Source organism: Muscardinus avellanarius, assembly GCF_963383645.1.
Source record: "Muscardinus avellanarius genome assembly, chromosome: 6".
NCBI lineage: Eukaryota > Metazoa > Chordata > Mammalia > Rodentia > Gliridae > Muscardinus > Muscardinus avellanarius.
The window spans coordinates 76,931,679-76,944,378 of NC_137791.1; the positions used below are offsets into that span (position 1 = coordinate 76,931,679).

The 12,700-nt window shown below is 44.6% G+C and overlaps 1 protein-coding gene and 1 pseudogene across 2 annotated transcripts in view; one reads left to right on the forward strand and one right to left on the reverse strand.

Annotated features, from left to right (window-relative positions):
* Positions 1 to 12,700, reverse strand: part of SHROOM3 (shroom family member 3) — a gene marked incomplete at both ends in the record, with an annotated part of 356,251 nt that overhangs the window by 156,221 nt on the left and 187,330 nt on the right. The gene's annotated exons all lie outside the window — the stretch shown is intronic.
* On the forward strand, positions 2,028 to 2,534 carry LOC308264437 (large ribosomal subunit protein eL29-like; annotated as a pseudogene). Its single transcript has one exon. The product of its transcript is annotated as a large ribosomal subunit protein eL29-like (transcript).

The window sequence follows — 12,700 nt, forward strand, 5'->3', positions numbered from 1 at the left end:
CGAGCTGGCATGTAAGTCTACACCGGGCTCTGCTGTAACCGGTTAGTGTACTAGTGGGCAAATCGTTTACTTTCTCAGGGCCGAGTTTCTTTATCTGTAAAAAGAGACCCTGTTAGGAGATGACTTCTAACTGTGCAGAGTGTGGAAACATGTTGAATCCAGTGAATACCAAGCAATTAAACTAATGGGTGTAGCTCGTTAGGACTTGTGCTGTCCTCCTATAGTTAAGACAGTGGAAGACAGGGTCAATTTGGCCAGAGGATTGGACTGAGTCCTATATTGTCATTGGCTACAACTTCCAGAGATGGGACTTCCAGGGATTAATGAATTCCAATGGGATATTTCATGGTACACATATGTGCCAAAAACTATAATCCAACATAGTCGGATTATATCCAACATAGTTCCCATTGCTACATGCCGGGTTGGTGTGCCAAACTGTCTAACTAACATCTTCATCTGATGTTAATAGTTTCATCCAACTGCAAATATTTGAAATGTTTCCCACCCCATCAGCTTGTCATCTTCTCCATCCCAGTTGATGGCACTTCATCCACTCAGTGCTCAAGCCTGAAACCCTCACTCCTCTCTTCCTCTTACCCCACATTTAACCTTCCAGCAGACACTGTTGTTTCAACCTTCAAAATCAATCCAGAACCCACAGTATCTCATCACCTCCAGGCCCAAGTCACCATCACCTCTGTTCTTGATCATAGCCACTGCGTTCTCACCAACCTCCTGCCTCCCCCTGACCTCCCACCTCCAGTCCTTTCGCAGCCTGAGTGGCTTTCCTGAACATTAGTCAATTCTGCCCTTGCTCTGCTCCAAACTTTGCAATCTTTCTTCATTTCACTAATGGTAAGTGCTATGGGGACTTGGGGTGAAGGGAATTGTCTGAAGCTGCTTGGGTGTATTTGAGAAAGACTGAGGCGGCCACTGTAGCTGGGGCAGAGTGAGATAGGGAGAAGATTGGGGTTCTGGGATTAGGTTAAAGATGCGGCAGGTGCATAGGAAGAGGGGTTCATCAGGCCATCGTGAGGACTAGGTTTTACTTTTAGTAATATATTATTGTCCCTTTAAACACAGAAACAGATTGAAATTCCTTACAGACCACATCAAAAATTTTTGCAAATATGATGAGTATTATCTGACTTCCATTCGAACGATCGTTCCAACTTCTGGTATTATTAAATCCCAGAGGCAGGCCTGCAATACACAGCACACACACTTCCATGTCAGCTCAAATGTCTACACACACATTCATTGTGGACATTTCTTTATGATTCCTGTTTGGCTTCTGAAGTGCAGCCCAACTTTGAAAGCACCACTATAGCACCCTTTTAGAAAGGCGTGACAGAGGAGAGGTGCGGGGCGGCAGCAGTTTTGATGTGCAGCGGTAACTGCCCCTACCCGGAATTCTCATGCCCCTCACCCACCCTTGGAACCCAAACAACAAAACAGGCCTCGAGGCCCCTGAAATGACCCAGGCCCCAAGCAAACCTTGCTCATGCTTCATCTCCCAGGAAACCCAGAAACTTCCCAAGAATGAGAAGACAGGAGCGAGGCAGGCAGCCGAGTGGCCTGGAGCGGGAGCTATAATGCACTGTCTTTTACAGACAACAGCACTTCAGTGTCAAAGCCACAAGACCAGGGGCAGGCACGGCCTGCAGGGGAAAGCCTTCACGGGCCAGCATGAGACAGCGATCACAGGCAGGCGGCCCGGGTGAGAGGACAGGGTCAGCAGGCTGCCATGTCTGAATGCTGAGCACGCCTGCAATCGTTCTCCACTCAGGCATTTTAATGAGGAATAAAGGAGAAATGGGAAGGTTTTATGATCACTTTATGTATCTGTTAAAAACACAGGGCCACTCTTTTACATTTGATCTTAGCCAGAAGGCAGGAATGTGATGAGTAAACTCTGAGAATGTCAATTTCTCTCTCACAGAGAGACCTGAAAAATATTTGATTAGAAACATTGAGCCCTTCCAGTCCCAGGAGCATCTGGAACCACGGTTTACAGTGCAGACATGGCCAGGTCCAAGAACCACACCACGTACAACCAGGCCCGCAAATGGCACAGAAACAGCATCTAGAAACCTTGATTCTCAAAGATACGAATGTCTTAAGGGGGTGGACCCCAAGTTCCTGAGGAATATGCATCTTGCCAAGAAGCACAAGAAGGGCCTGAAGAAGATGCAGGCCAATAACGCCAAGGCCATGAGCACACGAGCCGAGGACATCAGGGCCCTTGTAAAGCCCGAGGAGTCTAAGCCCAAGATCCCCAGGGTGCCACCCACAAACTCAACCGACTTGATCTTATTGCCCACCCCAACCTCGGCAAGCGCACCCATACCCGCATCACTAAGGCTCACTGCATCTGCTGGCCAAAGGCCAAGGCTCAGACCAAGACCTTTATCCTGGGATAAAACCCAAACCAAGGCCCAGGCTAAGGCCCAAACCAGGCCCCGGCCTCAGCGCCAGCTCCTGCTGCAGCTCCCAAGGGTGCGCAGGCCCCAGCAAAGGCTGCACAGTAAAGGCCTCTGTCTGCAAACGAGGACAGAAGGACTGGTGTGACCCCTGGGCCGTTTACAAGTAAAACCGAGCTGTGGCAGGGGTGGTGGTGGTGGTGGAAATAAGAAATTTAAGATCCAGGCCCACAAATTACAAAGATTAACATGTAGGATTAAAGCAAAAATAAGGTCCCTCCTCAGAATTTTACCCCAACTTCCTCCATAGAATGTTTTAGGAAGAAAATGCAGATTGCTAGATGAGGGGGCATCTGTGAGCAGAAGACATATCCTTACCTCTTCCCTTCCTTCCCCATCTTATTTCAAATTCGAAGAATATTGTTTTAATTCCACTAACTCATCTCATCCTCTGAAATCACTTTGGTGTTTCACACAAATCCACAGGTAAATAGAAAGGAAACAGATAAATATTCTGACACACAACAATCTTGAAGGAAACAATTCTGTATCATGAATATCAGTTAGTGGGGGAAAAAAGTGCTTCACTTAGGAACTCTCCAATGAATGATAACATTTATTTATTTATTTATTTATTTATTTATTTATTTATTTATTTATTTTTGTGGTACTGGTGGTAGAACCTAGAGGCTTTCTACCTCCAGGCTATACTCCCAGTCCTATATTTTTTATATTTTATTTGGAAACAGGGTCTCACTAAATTGCTGAGAGCCTCACTAAGTAGCTGAGGCTGGCTTCAAACCTGTGCGATCTTCCTGTCTCAGCCTCTCAAGTGCTGGGATTACAAGTGTGCAGCACCATGCCCAGCAAATGATAACTTATAAAACATCATCTTTGCGCCAGGCGTGGTGGCGCATGCTTGTAATCCCCGCACTTGGGAGGCAGAGACAGGAGGCTCGCGCAGGTTTAAAGCCAGCCTCCCTGGCTTAAGAGACCCTGTTTTCAAATAAAAATATAAATAGGTCTGGGAGTGTAGCCTTGAGGTAGAAGGGTTTCCAGGAACCCCAGTACCACCCCCAAAAAATAAAATAAATAAATAAAATAAATAAATAAATAAAATAGAACATCATCTTTCTTAAAGAAAATCTTTGTGTAAATTGGTTAAAGGAAATAAAGAATGTTCTTGCTAATTCCTTGAAAAGAGTGAGGGCTCAGGTCCAGCTGTGCAGTGCATGACGGACTCCGCGTGGTAGCCCAGGGCTTGCCTTGGGTCTTCTGGTAATTAGCTTTGTAGCCAGGAGTCAAGTTTTATAAACTGTGAAGTAGCCAGGCAGACAGACTGGCTCTACAAGGTAATGTTTCCAATTTGACTCATGCTTTTGATCTCTGACCTTAAAAGTCATTTGTGGTCCAATTGCCACCAGACATTCTATTTATTTATTTATTTATTTATTTATTTACTTCAGTACTGGGGATTGAAATCAGCGCTGCGCTGTCACTGATCATTTCAATATTTATTTATTTATTTTGTGGTACGAGGGATTGAACCCAGAGGCATTCTACCAATTCACCCCCAGCCTGATTTTATTTTTTATTTTGAAACAGGATCTCAACAGGTTGATAAGAGTCTCACTACTTGCTGAGGCTGTCCTTGAACCTGTGATCCTCCTGTCTTAGCCTCCCAAGTACAGGGATTACAGGCCTGTACCACCATGCCAGGCTTTTTTTTATTTTGAGACAGAGTCTCACTAATATCACCTAGGCTGGCCTCAAACTTGCGATCTTGCTGTCTCAGCCTCTAGAGTAGCTGGGATTATAGGCATGTGCCACGGCATCCTGCTCCATCAGACATTTTAATTTTTATTTTGTTGTGGTGCTGAGTATTGAGCCCATGGAATTCGACCTCCAAGCTACATCCTCAATCCTATCTTATTTAGAAACAGCCTCTCTCTAAATTGCTGAAAGCCTCCCTAAGCTGCTGGGGCTGGCTTTCAACCTGCTATCCTCCTGATTCAACCTCCCAAGTACTGAGAAGACAGATTCGCGCCACCTTGCCTAGCTTCCATCAGATGTTCCTAAAGGTGGTGGACTTGGTGGTCAGCTAAGACACTCAATCTTTGGTTGACTTCTTGCCTTAGTGTCTAGACTTGGGGCTGCAGGAGATAGGAGAAAGGAAGAAAGCAAGAGGAAACGAAAACACAGATTAAAGTATATTTCCTCAAGCGAAACATCCCGACCTTAAAAGAGTCACAAATGAAGTCAAAACCATAAAAGAGATGTTAGAAGGAGCTCTTCCAACTAAAATCAACAAATATATTGCTAAAAGAACTGTAAATCAAAGTCTACTGCTTAGTGCATTCTTAGAGTTTCTTTCTAAGAGCAAATTCCAGAGAGAAATGGACTGTCATGAATCCAGACAGCTCAGCGGTAAAGACAACTGACCTCAGTTGTTTCCCTTGAGGAGATAAGATCACTCCTATCCTCTCCAGTAGCTTTAGTAGCTAATGTCCCTCCACTGGGCTCTCAAAACCATCAACTGAGAAGAAAAAATCCTTTGCTTTTAGCAAGCACCGCCAGCACTTTAAGCACAGACAGCATGAAGACTGATAAAAATATGTGTGACATGGTTGAGATTTATTCCTGTATCCATCAATCTTTGTCAGGGGCCTTTATTCCCCATACGGCCTCCCTTCCTCAATCAGTGGGAAAATTTGCCTTCCAGATCCCATCTTTGTTTCCTTCTCAAACCAAACTCCCACAAATATGATTAATTCTTGCTTAAAGAGGGTTCTGGAAAATGAGAGAACGTTTATCTCCCTGTGAGAAATAAAATGAACTGAAAACCAGAGAGAAACTTAGGTAGGAATACGATAGTGAATGGTTACATATTTACAACATAAGAGGTAGTTCATTTGAAAACCAACGGACAAGTGCCTGGCCTGGCTCTCTGCCTCAGGAATCAAGAATGTTCCTTTGCTGAAAGCTGCCATTTTGTTAACATTTGAGTAAAAGATCTGGCTGCAGGAAAAGAGGATGGGAATGAATACATGAACTATAGTTCTGCAAACCAGTGTCATGGCAGATGAGTTCCTTCTGTAACTATCCTTTAAAATGACAAATTTGAAAAGAAGTGCCTAGATATAAAAGCATAATTTTGATATCAAGTATGGCCGTGCCTCTGTGAAAACTTATCAATCTACTCATTCAATTGCCCTAAACTAAATAGGTTGCAAAGGCCAGGCATGGTGGTGCATACCTATAATCCCAGTACTTGGGAGTCTGAGACAGAAGCATCGCAGGTTTGAGGCCAGCCTCAACAACTTTGCGAGATCCTCTTCAACTTAGTGAGATCCCATTTCAAAATTAAAACATTAAATAAAATAGGGCTGGGGATGTAACTTGGAGGTAAAATGCCTCTAGGTTCAATCCCCAATATGGTAGGGAGGGAGGGAGGGAGGGAGAGAGAGAGAGAGAGAGAGAGAGAGAGAGAGAAAGAGAGAGAGAGAGAGAGAGAGAGAGAGAGATGGAAGAAGTTGGGTATGGTAGCGTATGCCTGTGATCTTGGGAGCTGAGGCAGGAGGATCACAAATTTGAGGACAGTCTTAGCCACTTAGCAAGACCCTGTTTTAAAATAAAAAGGGTTGATGGTGTAGCTTGGAGGCAGAATTTCCTTAGGTTCCATCCACAGTACATCCTTCCCCTCCCACAAAAAAAGAATGGAAGAAAGTTCATATTATATCAAATCTGAAGAAAACATTGGAATGGTATACTCCAGGCAACCAGGACCTGCATCTCATCTAAGGTGGAGGGAAAAACAAAAAATGAGGGAGAGAAAATCAAGCTTCATTCAAACTACTGTATAAATAAATAAATACCATCTAAGGCTCATTATTCGAACTTTGCTTTGATGCAAAGATGGTAGTTTGTGGATTAGGAGAGTGTTTAAGATAATTATTCTTAGAAATCCTTTGTATTCTCTCTCTCTCTCTCTCTCTCTCTCTCTCTCTCTCTCTCTCTCTCTCTCTTTTTCTTTTTGGTGATACTGGGAGTGGAACCCAGGGGCATTCTACCTCTGAGCCACACCCCCAGCCCTGTTTTTTATTCTTTATTTTGAAACAGGGTCTCACTGAGTTGCGAAAAGCTTCACTAAGTAGCTGAGGCTGGCCGTGAACCATGATTCTCCTGTCTCAGCCTCCAAAATGCTGGGATTACAGGCATGTGCTACCACACCCAGCTTTATTCATTATTATTATTATTATTAGTAGTAGTAGTAGTAGTAGTAGTAGTAGTAGTACTGGGAGTGGTACCCAGAGGCTTTCTACCTCCAGGCTATACTCCCAGACCTATTTTATACTTTATTTGGAAACAGGGTCTCACTAAGTTGCTAAGAGCCTCAATAAGTAGCTGAGGCTGGCTTTGAGCTGTGTGATCCTTCTGTCTCAGCCTCCCAAGCGCTGGGATTACAAGCGAGCGCCACCATGCCCGGCTTCTATTTTCTCTTAATTAGCCTAAATCAGTGAAGCTTCTCTGAAGGGTCCCACAGAAGTGTCTGCTGAGAATCCTCAGGCAACAAGACAGCTGGAGATGGAGGTTTTGGGAACATTCAGATGACCACCTGAGCTTGTGGTTCTGTCCCTTCTTGTGCCTGGTATTGGCCCAATATGAGGCTCTCCACAGGGTGCACAGCTGACTAAAGGAGGATTTTTAAAAAAATACTAGGCAATAAGAGGCTCTTGGAGATGGGAATAGAAACAAAGACAGCACCGCCACCACCCAAAACACAAAAATCCCACTGAAGTCAGCTTCGCTTTTCTGGACTCTTTCTGTTGCAAGTGGCTGCTTGGTGTTTTCACACGCTTGCTGGAGGGTTTTTATGTGAGCTGTTCTAGACCCTTCAGTTAACATCATGGTACTGCTCTCTGACACCAAGAAAAGTGCCTCTTCATTTTTTCATCTGCTTCTGAGGTAGAGGTGACTGTTGAATGACTTTTTAAGAGTCATTAAAGAGGGGAGATACACCTCTGCACTACATGGACACTGAGTTACACAGGAAGTCAGTTGCAGGGTTTCTCAGCCTTCTTGATGCTGCACCCCCTTCTTGATGCCTCTGCAGCTCGACATCTCCGAAGAACCCTCTGCCCCTGGCCTCTGCCTCCTTCTCCTCCTACATTTTCTAATCCTGCAGTCAGGCTGTGGAGCTCCTCCCTGCTCAGATTACCCCCACCCCAGTCACCAAGTCTGCGCTTCTCTTAAGTGTCTCCCTGCTCCCTCGCTGTGGGCATAGCTGACCTTCCCTCCCTCTGAAACTCTCCTCAGTTGACTTCCACAACAGCCTGTTCTGGTTAGCCCCCCCACCCGTAGGCTAGCTGTGATGTATATTTTTCTTCCTTTAAACACCAAGGACCAAGGCCCTCCTCTCTTGGCTGCTTCTGCTCCCTTCCTGGAGACTGCATCCGTTTTCATGTATAATGCTCACACTCCCAGGAGACAATTCCCGGAGCTCTAACACTGCTGCTGATGCTTCCTCGGGCTTGGTTCTACATTCCCAGCTGCCTGATGGACACCTTCACAGACATAGTACAAGACCTACCCAAGGCCAAAATCATAATAGTCTTCCAAACAAGTCTGAGGATTACTCACACCTACTATATATGTTTATTAATTCCAAATTGTTGTTCCCACAGTTTTAATGCTAAAACTTTAGCTTTTGCTGGGCATGGTGGCACGCACTTGTAATATCAGCATTCAGGAGGATGAGACAGGTGGATCGTGGTCCATGGACAGCCTCAGCTACTTAGTGAGGCCCTTTGCAACTCAGTGAGACCCTATTTCAAAATAAAGAATAAAAATAGGGTTGGGGGTATAGCTCAGAGGTAGAATGCCCCAGGTTCCATCCCCAGTACTAAAAAAAACAAAAACAAAAACAAACTAACAACAACAACAACAAAAGAACCCTTTAGCTTCTTACAGGACTCCCTAGATACCTTAAATTTAACTTTTATATTTTGGTTAATATTCTATGTGTTAATTTTTTATTAAAAATGCAAAAAATGGAGCCCGGTGTGGTGGTGCATGCTTATAATCTCAGCATAGGGAGGCTGAGACAGGAGGATTGTGGCCAAGGATAGCCTCAGTTACTTAATAAGACCCTCTGCAACTCAGTGAGACCCTGTTTTAAAATAAAGTATAAGAGAAACCAGTAGAATAGTGGAAGGGGATCGGGGAGGAGAAAAGAAGAGGAAAAGCAAGGCTTGAGGAAGAGAAAAGTTAAAATAAGGTTATGTCCATACATGAAGGTATCATTATCAATCTCCCTAACATGTATAGAAAGGGAAGAAGGGGAGCAGGCTGGGATACAGAGGGATATACACCAAGTAATGTGTGCATGTATTTATGTTTCATTTTGAATCTTACTGTGATATAGCATTACAAAGTACAAATAAAAATATAAAAAGAAAATAAAGTATAAAAAAATAGGGCTGGGGATGTAGCTTGGAGGTAGAATGTCCCTGGGTTCCTTCCCCAGTACTACAAAAAAAAAAAAAGCAAAAAATGTGGACTAATTTTTAGAGCTCAAAACATACTATTGAGGAGATAGAAAGGAAATAGGCAGATAGAGAAGAGGCCTCTGTAGAAAAAAACTTAATTTCCTGAGGGGCGAGGGGCCAAGGTTCAGAGATAAGAAGGACCAAAGCTTCACAAAACCATCTAATCAACAAACCCAGGAGACATCAATGGATCAAGTCTGACACTTTACTAAAAGGAGACTCTTCAAAGGACATGCAAATTCTGAGAGCTGCTTCCCAGGATTCTCCGGATCCCAAACTCACCACAACCAACAGAGGACACCCAGACATCTATAAAACCTTAGACCAGCCACCAGGACGGGTTTTTCCCTCTCAGGGAACCCCTTCCCTTTGGGGAGCTTTTCTCTCTCACAGGTCGTGTTAGCTTTGAGAGAAGACAGAGTGCAATTGAGGGCACATGGCTCTGGATACACTCGGATAGTGACCTGAAGGCCTCTGCTGGACACCAAGGCTGACCTCGGCCCCTAGGGGTGACCTGCACCTCTTTTCTGGCTGATCACGTGGACTCTGTGAGAAAGCAGCTTGCAACTGAAGGCATTCGGCTTGGGCTACTCTCAAGTATTGTCCTGAAGGCAGCTGCTAGACTTCAGAGTTCTGACAGCCCCTTAGGGGTGTTCAGCCACTTTTCCCTATTCCCTGCTGCTTCCAATAAACCATTTACTCCCCTTCCTGCGGTCTGAGGGTGTCATTCTTAGCTCACCGTAAACAAGAACCCGGTAAGGAATCACCGAGTTTCTTCTCAAGAAACTCCGTTTCATCTTTGATGAAACACTGGGTTTTTTCTCAAGAAATCCCCCATTTCACTGTCATTTACTCTATTTTACAGATGATGAAACCATCACAGAGAAGTTAAATCATTTGCCTGAGGTCCAGTTGAGTACGGTAGGACCTGAGCCCAGGTATTCTGGCACAGAGCCTATGTGTGCTCTTATCCACTGCAGGGAACACCCATTTAGCTAAAATATTAACCACTCGGACTCCATTTTCAAATGTGCAGTAGTTGATTTTTTATTTTTAGCATATATCTACTTAATTTTGGTTTCTCAGGTTTTCTTATATATTTTTTTTATCTTGTATATTGCCTGTTTAACTTCTCTATGTTAACTTCTACAGGAGGGAAGATCAATTGGTAGACAAAAAAGCCAGATTATTGTGGTTTTTTTTTGGGGGGGGGGGGAAGAGTTGTTTTTATAGTACTGGAATTTGAACCCAGGACCTTGCACATGCCAAGATGATTGTTTTTAAAAAATTATTTATTGGGTTAGGGGTGAAGCTTAGTGGGCTAATGGGTGTGCGCTTAGCATGTGGAAGGCCCTAGGTTTGAGCCACAGCACGGCAAAAACAACATTATTTATGATTTGGGAAATAAGAAATGCAGGAAAGTTATTCCTGTCAAGATTCCAAGTCAGGGCTGGGCTTGTAGCTGAGTGTAAAGCAGCTGCCTAGCAAGTGCGGGCCCTGAGCTCAACCCTCAGCACCACAAACAAACAAAGACTCCAAGCCAGATTACTAGAACCATAGAATCTCAGTTTAGATAAGAACAGGAACTTCATCTCAGGAAACCTGTTTGTGATGCAGAATCTCACCATAGTGTCCCTGACCAGAGGCCCCTTCTATTTTCAAGCTATCTAATTGGTGTAGAATCCTTCCTGCAGTCAAGTCTGCTTTCTGTCTCCCTTTAGCTTCTTCCCCTGCTCCTGAATCTGCCCTGTAGAGTCAAATCCTCCTTTCACACAGTGCTCTCTTCAAGTATTGAAAGTCAGACAGAATCCCTCTGAATCTTTTCTACTCTAAGATTGATGTGATGGCCAGATGTGATGACCAAGGCGCACGAGAGGTAGAGAACCTTGAGGTTCCACAAAGTGGAGGCTCCAACATCCTCATCCACGAACCACTCAACACTTGATTTTTTGCAGTGTGGAGATCAAACCCAAGGCCTCATGAATGGTAAACACATGTTCTACCATTGAGCCACACACACCCTGCCCCACTCAACATTGCGTACATATTTCTGGAACTAAAGGACAGTTCTTTGATCCTATCACCTGATCAAAACTTCCTATCTCAGTAAATATGAACGTGAAACACCTCCATGTTTTGTAGAGCTGTGTAATTCAATGGGGACAGTAATTCTCTGAAGGAGAGATGCTTCTTTCTTCCAGGACGTTAGCACCATGGTGCCTCCCACCACCTCCTTTCCTTCACTTGTTCTTATAACTCCAATGATGGTTTCATGCTCAATCTCTTCCAAAATTCTCAGCTGTAAACCAGCTGCTGGCAGCAGGATGGTGATGTACTCTCAACTTCAAACAGGGGTTGGAAACATCGTGACGAATGGCAAGAACCACAAAAGCCCCCTTCCTCCAGCAGGTCCTCCAGCATCGGTTGGCATAATTTGTTCATTTCAAATCAGGACTGAAATTTCCCACTGTCCTTTTCAGGCACCTTTCCCATCCATCCCCTGGTGCTGTGTGCATGTACGTCATTACCATTATGATTTCCACTATGATGTGAGACTGTCATGCACCAATAAAAGTATATAAAAAATTAAAGGAAGCTGGGCATGGTGGCGCACGCTTGTAATCCCCACGCTTGGGAGGCGGAGACAGGAGGATCGCGCAGGTTCGAAGCCAGACGTGCTGGCGTAAGAGAACTTGTTTCCAAAAATAAAATAGGTCTGGGAGCGTAGCCCGGAAATAAAAGGGCTTCCAGGAACCCCAGTACCACCAAAAAAAGAAAAAAAAAAAATCAAAGGGAACACAGCACACTGAGACTTGAGAAGATTGTGCCAACTCCATTAACTACACTTTCAGTTGAAAGTAGTACTTACAGTATGTGGCAAGAGGCTTTTTTAGAAAAGGGCGGCAATGTTAAAGTTTCTGACATCATGAGTTTAGGCATAAATTGGGTGCGGTGGCACACACCTGTAATCCCAGCTATTGGGGAGGCTGAGGGATGAGGATTGCAAGTTTGAAGCCAGTCTCAGTAATTTAGCAAGATCCTGTCTCAACATAGAAAGGTTGAGTATGTGTGTTTAGTATATCTTCAAAGGTGCTTGGCCATTCTGCAGTCTCTGGTGTTCATACTTTCTGTGCTTATTGTATAGTATTTCTCTGTGCTCCTCGTCTGTGTGTGTGTGTGTGTGTGTGTGTGTGAGAGAGAGAGAGAGAGAGAGAGAGAGAGAGAGAGAGAGAGAGAGAGAGAGAGATACTGGGGATGGAACCCAGGGGCACTGTACCTCTGAGGTACACCCCCTGCTCCATTTTTTATTCTTTATTTTGAAACAGGGTTCCACTGAGTTGCAAAGGGCCTCACTAAGTAGTAACTGAGGCTGTCCGCAAACCACAATCCTCCTGTCTCAACCTCCCAAATGCTGGGATTACAAGCGTGTGCCACCACTCCTGGCTCCTATCTTCCTCCTCTGTACTTTGCTAGGGATCGGTTGAATTCAGAGGGCAGCCAGGCATTTCTCCAGGGGTGGCACAGAGTTCAGCTCAGTCTTTTCTGGGGTAGGGGAAATGGGATGGCAAAGTCCATTTGCAGAAAACCACGTGGACCTGCTCACAGGCCCTCTTTAATGCCTTTGTTCATAAGCTTCCTTAAGCCCAGGAGAGCACCTGCAAACACAATTTGGCTTACAGGCGTGTTTGGGTTGGCCTGTTCTGTGTTGGTCCACATAATGCTTTT